Below are 13,488 nucleotides of genomic sequence, written 5' to 3' on the forward strand. Positions count from 1 at the left end.
TATACTCCCGCACCCCCGCAACCCTCTCGCCTATACTTGCTGCGAGCTCACGTGGAGCCTCCGATTTCCCCCACCAACACCGCTTAGCACTTCTTGGCTCCCCCCACTACCTCGCAACCAGGCTCATCCGAGTGGACAGGAGTGGGGGGGGGGGGGGCAGAACCGGCCTTACTACCCTACTCATGCGGTATCATTTGCCAAGCATAGAGCCTGCCAGGAGCGGACCACCACGGAGGTAATGTTCGCGGCCCGTCCAGCCATAGCGCAAGCCTATGGGATTACGGAGGGCACCGGGACACATTCCAACGGGCTAACTACGCCCCTGCACAACCCGCTATGCATTGGCCGGTATCCAGTCGTGACGTACGTGCAGGCTGGCCTATAGCACACGCCTCACGTATGCGAACCGACCCATGGCTGTCTGAGTGCCGCGTCACGCGCTCACCAGCACGCACGGACACATCAGCACAGTCCCATGGTCGCGTTCCGACTGACTGCTATGGCAGTCTGCGCACGACATTCGCGCAGCCTGCTTGACGCGTATAACCAGCGTTCAAGCCAGACTCGATGTTCTATTTCCCCTCCTCGTGGGGAATTATAGACACTGTCATTCCTTTAGGACTCCCCGAGGCCGCTTCTCCTTATATCAGGTTGCCTGGGTTGTTTGGCATGGCCCTGCCTTACTTCTCAGGACAACCTGGACATCGTTTACTGGAGCGCCGGTCTTTTCATCCGGGCCTCTGCCTGTCAACGGGGTCTATCCTTGACGTTAGCTATAATCCACTCGTGAGCCTATCTCACGAGTCGGTAACGTAGGGATTAATAATATCCACTGTTCGGTAGCTTTCATACTTTTTATTCGGTATCTTGCATACGTAACGGGGAATTTCGTTACATACCCCCCTCCGAAACGGAGGTTTCGACCCGAAACCGAAAGCGCCCGAACACGAGTTCGTTTTTCGCTGCCACGCCCAAGCGTGCAGTGATGCACTTCAGTCTGGGTTTACTCTTGCGGTAGCTCAGGCTTGTATGGCTTGATGTCTGCCGTAGACATTTTGCCAGTGACGTTTCCTGCCAAATCAGACAATTCTACAGCTGTCTCCGATAACTTCTTCGTAATCATAAACGGTCCACCGAATGGTTTGTTCAGTGCAGCCGATATGTGTTTTGCGGCATTCGAGAGTTGTCGGTTGCGAACTAAGACTAAGTCGCCAATCTCATAGTGCTTTTCACGACGACGTAGATTATACGGTCTTGCCTGTCGTTCGTGCGCTTCTTCGAGAGCATACTTGAAAACTGTTCTGAGTGTTTCCAAGCGTTTCATGCGTGCCAACCACTTTTCTGTCGGTTGCTGCATGATTTCGGTATCGCCTTCTAATTCACGTCGCATCGACCTTGCCGATTCTGGTTCTCTACCCAGATTAGCAAATGCAGGTGTAGCTTGTAGTGAACCATGGTGGGCAGTATTAAATGCAAATCTAAATGCATCCAAATGCTGATCCCACTCTCGATGATCAGAATCGAGAAAGGCCCTTATCATCATCTTCAGGCTTCTATTCACCCTTTCGGTGGGGTTTGCCTGGGGATGATATGGAGGTGTCGTGGTTTGCCTCATACCCGTTAATTGTAATAAAGCAGTTATGTCTTTATTTACATATTCGGTACCATTGTCTGTAACTAAAACTTTTGGTGTACCCCATCTATGAATCACCAAGTTTTCGATAGCCTCTGCAATCTTTTTGCCGTTAGCGCGTCGAAGTGGAGCTACTTCGATTCATTTTGTGTATAGGTCTTGGATTACCAACACATACGAGAACCCTTGTTTACTTGGCGTCAGTGAGCCCATAATATCTGCCGATATTACAGCCCACGGCTGTTCAACAATTCGACGTCCCATGAAGCCGACGGGAGCTTGTTGTTCTACCTTGCAACGCTGACATTCGTCGCAGTGACTGACGTAAGCCGTTACATCTTTGAACATACCAGGCCAGAAGTAATTTATCGAAAGGCGTCGATATGTACGATCGATACCTTGATGGCCGGCTTGCGGTAGCTTATGGCATTCTTCGAGCACTTTCTGCCTATACTCCCTGGGTATCACCAGTTTCCAAGCATCAAGATCTTCGAGCTCAGCATCTGCCAAATCTGATCGTCGTTGATGATACATCAACTCTCCATCTAATTTCCAATCAAGAAATTTTTCTGGCGTTCTTTCGATATCCTTTACGCGCTTTAAATACCACGCATCCTTGGTATCGGCGTAAGACGGTAGCAAAGCATTTAAACTTTCCGGTGCTCTTGACAAAGCATCAGGAACATGATTTAAAGCTCCTTTACGATGTACGATCGTAAAATCGTATTCCATCAAGGCGAGAGCCCAACGAGCAAGTCTTCCAGATGGATCTTTTAAATTATGCAACCACCGGAGACTGCTGTGGTCGGTAATTACAGTGAAGTGGTAACCCTCAAGGTAACATCGAAACTTCCTTATCGACCACACCACTGCCAAGCATTCCTGCTCGGTTACGGTATACTTTCTTTCGGGATCCGTAAGCGCTCTGCTCGCGTAGGCGATTACTCTTTCTTGACCTTCGATAACTTGCGTCAAAACGGCACCTAAGCCAACATTGCTAGCATCGGTCTGTAATGCAAACGGGATCGAAAAATCTGGGCATGCAAGCGTTGGCGCGCTTGTCAAACATCCTTTCAGCGCGTCGAATACTGACTGCTGATTGGCTGTCCATTCCCATGACTGATTTTTCTTTGTCAATTTCGTTAGCGGTTCAGCAACTGTTGCAAATTCTGGAATGAATCTTCTATACCAAGATGCCATTCCCAAGAATCTACGAATTTGCTTTAAATTCTTCGGTATCGGGAACGTGATTACGGCTTCTGTTTTCGCCGAATCCACGCGAAGACCTTGACTGTCTACGATAAATCCGAGATATTTTACTTCCGTTCTACAGAAGAAACTTTTCTCCCTATTTATCGTCAGCTCAGTTTGCCTTAACTTTTCGATAACTTTATCCAACCATAATAAGTGTTCGTCAAATGTTTTGGTGACAATGATAATGTCATCCAAATAGACGAATACATGTGGATAAAATTCGGGACCTAATAATTTATCCAGAGCACGCTGGAATATTGCGGGAGCATTAGTTAATCCATAAGGCATTCGCTTAAATTGAAATAAGCCTCTGCCTGGAACAATAAAAGCCGTGATACCACGTGACTTTTCTGCTAGCGGTACTTGCCAATACGCTTGACTCAAGTCGAGCGTTGTTAAATAATTGGCCTGTCGTAACTCATCTAGGATCGCAGCCATGTTCGGTAATGGGTACGCATCCTTTTTAGTTACAGCGTTAACGCGCCGGAGGTCCACGCAAAAGTGGAGCTTGCCATTGGCTTTCTTCGCCATGACTACCGGGCTCGCCCAATCACTTTGCGACGGTTCGATAATGCCATTGGTTAGCATATCGTCAACCTCTTGCCACATAGCTTGGCGGATTTTATCCGTGCATCTATGAGCTCGCTGTCTGATTGGCTCGTGAACTTGCACGTCAATTATGACTGCCGGTAACTTTGAAATTCCAGGTTTTCCAGAAATGGGGGGCAGTTTAATTTCTAGAAACTCTTGTAATTTCTTAGCGTTATAATTATCGGGAACCATTAAGCCGTTATTCACCACTACACAGTTTAGTGATTCGGCATTCGAGAACCAATGTTGTGCGAAACAGTGCCTCAAGTTGGCTCCGAACCTGTGGTCAGAAAGGAAGGCCTTGTTCTAAAATAAAGTATTCAAAGCCAGGTTATGTGGTAAAAGAGTTTTTATTTAATAAATAAAATATATACAAAAGTTTACAATAATTTTACAAAAGAACCGCTAAGTTAAAATAATCGACTTCCTAGGGAATTTGTCGTCGTCAAATTTCTAGGGAATTTCGGTAAACGAAGTTTCCCAAGAACCCCAGAGACTAGAATTCCCCAGAAAGGAGCGCGGACTTATAAGCTCCCGGACTGGACAATTTCCCTAGGGTATTCCCTAGTAAAATCCCCAGCCCCGGGAGAAAGCGAAGTTGGAGAAGTGGTTTTAGGGAAGGGGAAGTCCCCTTGCCCTTCGGCCGCCTTCTCCAAGAGCTCTAGTGGCTCCGAGCCACCCCAACCCCTAGGGTGAATTCTACCCCTCCCACTACCCGACTCGTCGAGAGTCCTGGACTTGGGGGTCGGAACACTGGGTCCGAGGTAGTCCTCGGAGGCAGTGTGGAGGGGAAGGAGAGGGTTGAATTTCTCCCGGGCAGTCCCCGGAGAAATCTCCCTTAAGGAGGGAGGAATGTGCCGCAGAGGGGTAGTCCCCTCTTGGTAGGCAGTGGGTGGTGGGTGATACTTACCAAAGTATGCTCCCAAATGAGTTCGCCGGTGGAGGCGCTCTTCAAGATGCCGGTGAGGCGTCAAACACAAGCCGTGGAGGCGTCAAGGTATGCTGCTGTTGCTGCTGTCACACAGCTGTCGAGCTAGTTTGGGGTGCGATGGGTCCTTATCAAGGACCCATCTATATAATTACGCGACACTAATCTTGCCAGCGAGAGAGCTGCCGCGGGCGCTGGCCACCTAGTGGCCAAGCGCGCAAGTAGTGTCGCTTCGCGGCCGCGACGCGCCAGGGCCAGAAGACGCGCAAGCGCGCCGCGGAGAGAGAGACAGATAGAGCGACTAGACGCTGTCGGTCTAGCCGTCTATTGTGAGCGCAATAGAGATGGGAGATATAACAGAGAAATGCGGAATCTACTTCGCAACATTTTCTGCTCCTCCCAATCTCGAACAAACTCCCCCCGTTGACGCGATGGCGTCAAAACAAGGAAGAAAGAGTGTAGTCAGTTTAAACCAATTTTATTTACAAAAAAAAATAAAATAAAAGATATAAAAACAGATAAGGACGAGACGACTATTTACAGGGCTTCATTTGAAGCTTCGCGGAACCCTAGCGGCAGGGAGTGATCCCATAAGCTGGTTACCGAGTTTAGCGCGTTCGCGAACACACGTGACGCATTTGTGAACGCATGATTTTACTAGATTTCGCGCATTCACGACCCAAAACTTTTGTCGCAACGTGGACAAAGTTAGTTGGAGCCCCCCGTGAAGTGTATCTAGGTGCGTTTGCCTAATGAGTATGGCCGTTAAGTGGCAATCCGGAAGAATAATGGGGTGTTTCATGTGTTCAGAAATTTCGGCATTCCGAAGCCGCCCCCCTATTCTTAAAATTCCTTGTGAATCAATGACCGGATGTAAGGAAAGAAGCTTTGACCGCGACGGTAAACGTAACCCATGATTCAAGGCTGAGATTTCGCTCGCGAAGTGTGTTCGTTGAACAACCTTTATCAAGGCTTCAATCGAACTGCGAATTTCCGATGCAGACAGAAGGAAGTCCTCCCATTGGCCGGTTTTCCTGGTCCGCTGGACAAATCGAAGAACATAAGCCATAACTCGGACCAGTTTAGACCAAGACGAAAACTGATCAAAAAACCAACACTCAGTTGTGTCGAATTGAGCGGTTAACGCTACCTTCCGACTTTCTTCCGCGGTTTCAAAGACCTGAACGGGATTTGCGGTGTGCTCACGGAGAAAAGCAGGCCCATGCCACCAAAGTGAGTCCTCTGATAACTGTTGAGCACTGGTTCCTCTTGAGCACAAGTCTGCAGGATTCAACTTAGTGGGTACATGATGCCAACTGGCTTCCGATAAATGTGTTTGGATATATGAAACGCGATTAGCCACAAACGTCTTCCAATGCACAGGTTGCTTTGCTATCCAGGCTAAAGCGACTTGCGAATCCGAATAGCAACGAATCGCATCACAACTCCCGACCAAGCTTCCCTTGACGTGAACCAATAGCTTGACTAGAAGGGCAGCTGCTACCAACTCCAGACGAGGGATTGAAGTGGTCTTGATCGGAGCGACCTTTGTTTTGGACATTACTAAATGTACCGAGAGTTTAGCGTCCTCATCAGTGAGGCGTTCATAAACGACTGCGCCGTACGCAAGTTCTGAGGCGTCACAAAATCCAATTAATTCGCGTTTTCCAGTAGTAAGTGATTGTCCGGTCCACCGTGGAATCCGTAAAGTCTGTAAGTCTCGGAGATGCTCATAGCACTTGAGCCATTTTGACTTAATAGGTTCAGGAATTCCTTCATCCCAAGAGAGTTTAAGCAACCAGGTGGATTGCATTAACTGCTTTAGAGTGATGATTATTGGAGAAATCCATCCCAATGGATCGAAGATCTTAGCATTCTCTGATAAGAGGATGCGTTTGGTTAGTACACCAATGTGTGAAGGAGAAACACGGAAGCGGAAGCTATCATCCCCGTGATCCCAATATATGCCCAAGACTTTACTTGATCCAGCAGGATCCTCAAAGAAAGAATGCAGCTCGGTAGGTTCAAGCGGGGAAGACCCCGGTTGATTGAATGCCCATTTGCTTAAGGAGAAGCCCCCTTTTGCCAGTAGAGCGATGAGTTGTTCCCTGACCGAACTAAGTTGCTGTAAGTCATGGGCCCCAAAAAGTATATCGTCTACATAAGTAGAATTTAATAGCACATCCTGCGCGAGAGGGAAGTTAGCTCCGTCCGTGTAAGCTAATTCGCGCAAAACTCGCGAGGATAGGAAAGGTGCCGGTCCAGTACCGTAGGTCACCGTGTTGAGTTCGAAGGCCTGAAGCTCACCGGAATCAGACTTCCATAAAATGTTCTGATACTTGCGGTCCTCAAAACGCACAAGAATCTGTCTGAACATTTTAACAATGTCAGTGACGCCTACATATCGAAAGGAACGCCAATTCATTAGGATCCGCGTGATGTCCTGTTGGAGCTTGGGTCCAATGAATAACGTATCGTTAAGCGAGACGCCAGTAGAGGTTTTAGAAGATGCGTTGAATACAACGCGAATCTTTGTTTTCTGGTTCTCGGTCTTAAAAACTGCATGATGAGGCAGAAAGACGCGAAAATCAGAGGTCAAAGGAACAGGAGACATATGTCCTAACACTTGATACTCCTGTAAGAATTGAGAATAACTTTCAGCTTGTTCTGGAGAGGTTTCCAATCGCCGAAGTATTCGTTTTAAGGTTTTCTCTGCTACCCGAGAGGAAGAACCTAAGCTGTGCTTCTCGATGTCGGATCGAAAAGGTAAAGCAACGACAAAACGACCTGAAGAGGTGCGTGATACCGTATTCACAAAATGTTGTTCACAGAGGGAGTCCTCTGTGGACATGGGTTTGACTTCCGGAACTTCTTCCAGTTCCCAGAAGTCGCGAAGAGTTTTTTCTACCTCAAAGCAATGATGCACCGTGACACTATGAGAGCGACCAGCCTTGGGTACGACCCCCGAAACGATCCACCCAAAAATAGTCCGCTGAGCAAGCAACGTATGATCAGGAGAATGCATGTACGGGCCTTCCATCAATGCTGCAAGATAGTCTGCACCAATGAGCACATCAATTGGAGCCCTGGTTGAAGCGAAGTTATCAGCCAGATCAATTTTGCTAAGTGCTGGAAAGGACGACGGAGAATAAGTCGGAGGCATATACTGAGTAATCCTTGGTAAGATCAATGCAGTTACGTCCAACGAGACACCGTGTCGTGATAGAGAATGAAGCGTAATCTGTACCTCTGCTCGAACGTTTTGAGCCGAATTCAGAGAGACGCCATGAATGGTCGCGTTGACACGTTTTCGTGATACCCGTAGCTGCTGAGCTAGATTTTCCGAAATAAAGGAAGTTTCAGAGCCTGTGTCAACTAAACCGCGGACTATAATACGAGAACCGTCATGAGCGTCGATTCTGGCAGAGAAAGTGGCCAAAAGCACTGATCGGGTGTCGGAAACACTAAGATGTGTTGTAGTATTCGAGCTAGAGGGTTCTGGCTCGGAAAAGGAGTTGACCGCGGGGGTAGACCCCCGTGCCTTGCTCCCCCCGGTGCCAGATTTGTCAAAATGTAATAAAGTATGATGCATTTTACTACATTTCCTGCATCGTGACGAAGAAGAGCAATTGGAGCAACTATGCCCGGGCCTCAGACAGTTGATGCAAAGATTCTGTGAAAATGCGAACTTTGAACGTGCCTGAGGGGTCAATGCAAGGTAGTCCTTGCACTGATACAAGAAATGGTTACTACCACAGTGAGCGCAACCGGTACTATTCACTCTAGTAGCGTGTGACTTCAAGGATCTCCCCGATTCCTTTTTGGAAGTTCTAGGTTTGTTACCTAATGATTGCAAAGAGTTAATGTGACGCGTTAGAAACTCCGAAAATTGAAGAAAGGTGGGATAATCCTTGCTGCTTCCCAGATACATCTCCCAGGCCAAGCGGAGGGTGTCATCCAGTTTGTTCTTCAGTGAATGAACAATGATGGGATCCCAATGATCGACGCCGTAACCCATAGTTTTGAGGGCGTTGAGCGCAACCGTGACCGAGTCCCTAACTTCCTTGAGAACTTTAAAATTGTCACCCCGAAGCGTGGGTACTTGCGAGATCTGGTCCAAGAACGTATCCGTGATCATTCGTCTGTCAGTATACCTAGCTACTAGAGTGTCCCATGCTATCTCATAGTTCTCGGAGGTGATCGCTAAAGATTTAATAACCGTAGCCGCTTCACCTTGCAAGCAAGATTTTAGGTAGTGGAACTTGTCTCGTCCGGAGACATATGCCTTTTCATGAACAATGGAACTGAATGTTTCATAAAAGTTGTTCCATTCTAAATAATCCCCGGAAAACTTCGGCAAATCGATAATTGGAAGCCTAATGTGGTTTATTTCGCCTGAAGGCGCCGTGGGACCTGATGCTGGCATCACCTGATTGGAGCGAAGTTCATCTAAATGTCCTAGGATGTATTCTTCCGCGTCACTATGGGCATCAAGGGCCGCTTCATACCAACTTTCGGTTACGTAATCCATTTTAGCTAATTCAGCCGGTTTAGTATGAGTAGTGATCTTAACGTGAGTTTTATGCAACACCTTAAGCCACTTCTCGACGGCCGCAAGCCTATCCTCCAAGAAAGGGAGGGTGAAGTTGCGTACTCCACGTTTCTTAATGTTAACGACCAACCGAACGAATTCATCCCGAATCATGGGCACGTAATTGATCGCTTCTAGTAATTCCCCTGAGCTAGGCGTAGTCATCTTGAATCTCTATTCCAGAACAAACCACAATCTTAACCCAGTCAGAATCTCCAACTTAAAAACACTGATGCACTTCGAACGTTTTTTGCCGGAATCCGGCTCGAAGGACCAAAAATTTGTGCGAAACAGTGCCTCAAGTTGGCTCCGAACCTGTGGTCAGAAAGGAAGGCCTTGTTCTAAAATAAAGTATTCAAAGCCAGGTTATGTGGTAAAAGAGTTTTTATTTAATAAATAAAATATATACAAAAGTTTACAATAATTTTACAAAAGAACCGCTAAGTTAAAATAATCGACTTCCTAGGGAATTTGTCGTCGTCAAATTTCTAGGGAATTTCGGTAAACGAAGTTTCCCAAGAACCCCAGAGACTAGAATTCCCCAGAAAGGAGCGCGGACTTATAAGCTCCCGGACTGGACAATTTCCCTAGGGTATTCCCTAGTAAAATCCCCAGCCCCGGGAGAAAGCGAAGTTGGAGAAGTGGTTTTAGGGAAGGGGAAGTCCCCTTGCCCTTCGGCCGCCTTCTCCAAGAGCTCTAGTGGCTCCGAGCCACCCCAACCCCTAGGGTGAATTCTACCCCTCCCACTACCCGACTCGTCGAGAGTCCTGGACTTGGGGGTCGGAACACTGGGTCCGAGGTAGTCCTCGGAGGCAGTGTGGAGGGGAAGGAGAGGGTTGAATTTCTCCCGGGCAGTCCCCGGAGAAATCTCCCTTAAGGAGGGAGGAATGTGCCGCAGAGGGGTAGTCCCCTCTTGGTAGGCAGTGGGTGGTGGGTGATACTTACCAAAGTATGCTCCCAAATGAGTTCGCCGGTGGAGGCGCTCTTCAAGATGCCGGTGAGGCGTCAAACACAAGCCGTGGAGGCGTCAAGGTATGCTGCTGTTGCTGCTGTCACACAGCTGTCGAGCTAGTTTGGGGTGCGATGGGTCCTTATCAAGGACCCATCTATATAATTACGCGACACTAATCTTGCCAGCGAGAGAGCTGCCGCGGGCGCTGGCCACCTAGTGGCCAAGCGCGCAAGTAGTGTCGCTTCGCGGCCGCGACGCGCCAGGGCCAGAAGACGCGCAAGCGCGCCGCGGAGAGAGAGACAGATAGAGCGACTAGACGCTGTCGGTCTAGCCGTCTATTGTGAGCGCAATAGAGATGGGAGATATAACAGAGAAATGCGGAATCTACTTCGCAACATTTTCTGCTCCTCCCAATCTCGAACAAATGTTTATTTTGAGGTTTTTCCTTATAAGCCCATTCTCCCGTGGAGAAGTCCACGACAACATGAGCATCTTGTAGGAAATCAAGTCCCAAAATAAAATCACTTGATAAAGAGGGCATCCATAGTGTGTCAACTATAGTTGTCTTCCCCTCAAGAAATATCGGGATCTTGGCGGACTCAATTACTTTACATGTTTAATTGTTGCCAACGGTAACTCTTAAGGGTTCTATTTTATTGGCTTGTATACCAATTGAATTAAACAATTCAATGGCTACCTTGCCTGCAAACGTGCGTGAGGCTCCCGAGTCCACCAGCGCACGCAGCTTTTCTCCTTGTACGGTGATCGTGGTGTAGAATGCTAGTTTCCTAGATCTATCGCCAAACGTCGTAATTACTATATCAGTAATATCACCCACCGGTAACTTATCGACCGATTGATCATCGTTCGAATTTTCGGTAGCAACCACTCGAGCGCTTGTGTCCTCTGAGTGTTTGTTTACATTCTCCGTCTCCAACATAACATGTTGGTCTGAGAAGTCGCGGGAGCGATAATTATGGTTAATATTCACACATTGCTGTACTGAATATTCTTCGACATAATTATCCGGGATCACATTATCTTGGTTTTCACCCAAGATTTTCGGTATCATATTTTCACGCTCTTGGAGTGTCGTAACATTCTCGGGAAATTTTACGAACTCCTCTTTGCGTTTTTTGAACAGCATTTAGGGCACTCCGCTGTAGAAACCCCTTTGCTGCCACATCGGTAACAGAACATTGTTCTCTGCTCTTTACACGCACTCCAACCGTGTCCAGCTTTCCCGCAATTAAAGCAGGTGGCACTCGCGCCCGGTTGTTTACGCTTTGAGCCCTGCCGGCTGTTATTGTTGCCAGCTGCCTTATCTAATGAAGGTTTCGACTTAGAACTGGTTCCTTGTCGGTTCCTTGTTGATTTAAAGGCTTTCAAATGCTCTTCGTTATCATTCGAATCTTCCGTTGTTGATTCGTCGGTATCAGAGCTGGATGTTTTATCCACTTCTAGGGCACGCACACCGTGTCGCCTAGACTCTCGGGATCTTCCATGACTGCCGGTATACGCCAACTCAGGAACTAAGCTTTCCTCAGGCGTGGCAGGTGGACGGTATTTTAATGACGGCCTATAAGCGGCTTCGAAATTGAGCGCCAAACGCTCGAATTCTCGATACGTCATATTTTTGTGTATAGCGATACCTCTTCTATACACCGGTAGCATATTCTTGTGCGCGATAGCGATTCGGCTCCAATCCGATCTTTCTCTGCCTATTTTCCGAATATACGACTGTATAGTCTGCAAATAGGCTCGCACAGATTCGTTAGCACCCTGAGTTCTTGTTAGAAGCTCAGTCTCCAGTTCTTCCTCCCATGTTTGTGATCCGAAATAAGACCTTAAGGCGGACTTAATTTCAGACCAGGTTGAGAATTCGTTATCCTCAAACCACATCCTCGCCACACCTGTTAGGATGTGGGGAAAGATGTCAACCAGGTCGGAATCTCTTACCCTGAGAAGGTTCAGGACGGCATCGGTCCGAGAAATAAAACTCTCAAACGCCTCCGTTCCATCGCCCGCAAAGGTCAAGTTTGATCTCTGGAGAGATTCGAGAACACGCCAACGGGGCATACAGTCATCCCCTTGGCCGGTAGCTTTTCCAGGTTTTCCCTTCAGGACCCTCGTCCTGTAGGCCCCCTGGAATATCTCAGCCGAAGCATCGTCTGATGTCGGTTGAGATTCGAGATCACCGCTCGGCCTTGTCACTGTCAACAAAGGTTGACCTTGATTGGCCGATGCCGGTAGAGTGGCCGTAGTCTTTCGCGGTCGGCCTCTAGCGCGCTTTTCGGTAGCCGGAGCAACTGCCACTGCTGCTTCCTCGGTATCAGTCTTATTTTTCAGCAGCTTGTCAAAAGCCTGCTGGACTTGAGAAATGAAATCTTGGAAAGACCCTTCCAGTTTTTCCATTCTCTCGGCTAGACTCGAGATCTTCTTCTCCAGGTTTGCCTGGGAAGCATCGATAGCCGTCGGTTCTGCGAACTCATCAGAGTCGCCCGACCCGGTACTCCTTTTCCGCCCTGTGGACTCAGCCATCTACGTATTAATATAATAGTGTGTTTGTTCGTGTGCTCAGTCCAAGGGTTGTCGCTGGAGTGATCCGGCAAAATTTTGTTTTGCCCCGTGAGCCGTCTGTCGGATAGGTTACCCCCACCCGAGCTTTGGGCATGCGCAGACGATCTAAGTGATTCTCGTATTCTCACTTATCGCTTCTGCTCGATAACAATCGCCTTTCGATTAATCGAATTTCGATCTAGGCGTTCGATAGCCCTGCTTCATCTACGGGCCGCTAGATGGCAGCACTAGGATCGAGTTCATCGACCTCTAGTACCGTCGATCCCGACCGACGGCAGCACTTCGACGAATTATTGATTCGTCTTGCCGTCGATTACCGCTAGATGGCAGTACCGGTATCATTTCTTTAGCCTAATGCTTCGTATCTTAGAGAATCCAAAAGGCTAATCTAAATAAATACGAATAATTTATGGTGTATACCGTGGTATACGTTTCTTTATTCTTTTTCTTCTCTTTTAGGAAACAAAAGTAAGGTACAATTTTTCAGAACATCTCTCTCAACAGAAAACCAAATCGGCAAGAATCCTCTTTTTCTCACTCTCCAGAATCCAACTGGAGGAGAAAATTAGCCAATCATCGCCAGCCAGTCAGTTCTACCAACTTAGGGTATTTTAACGCCTCTGACGGCAATTGTTGAAACTACTTTGCTAGTCGCTACATTTCTCGACAGAGGGTCCACGTGTGGTCTCTGTCTCACCTCGTCCTGAAAACATTGGCCTTTACTGGCTCAAGCTCATCAATTTCTGTTTTCTTTTTTTTTCTGGATGGGTAGGAAAGGAATGAAAAGGAAGGAAAATAGGATGGAAATTGATGGGAAATTCACCGAGGTGTACGGTAGCGTGCGGGATCGTACGATTTCTCGTACCGGTAACAATTCGGTAACTTGCAGGAGGAGTATTTCTAGGGCTCGACTACCTGCGAGACCCTATCCATACAAACCTCCTTACGAGCCGCCTTCG

This window comes from Prorops nasuta, unplaced genomic scaffold (assembly GCF_024137725.1).
Source record: "Prorops nasuta isolate Cenicafe-Biocafe unplaced genomic scaffold, Cenicafe_Pnas_1.2 PNAS00012, whole genome shotgun sequence".
NCBI classification, from domain to species: Eukaryota; Metazoa; Arthropoda; class Insecta; order Hymenoptera; family Bethylidae; genus Prorops; species Prorops nasuta.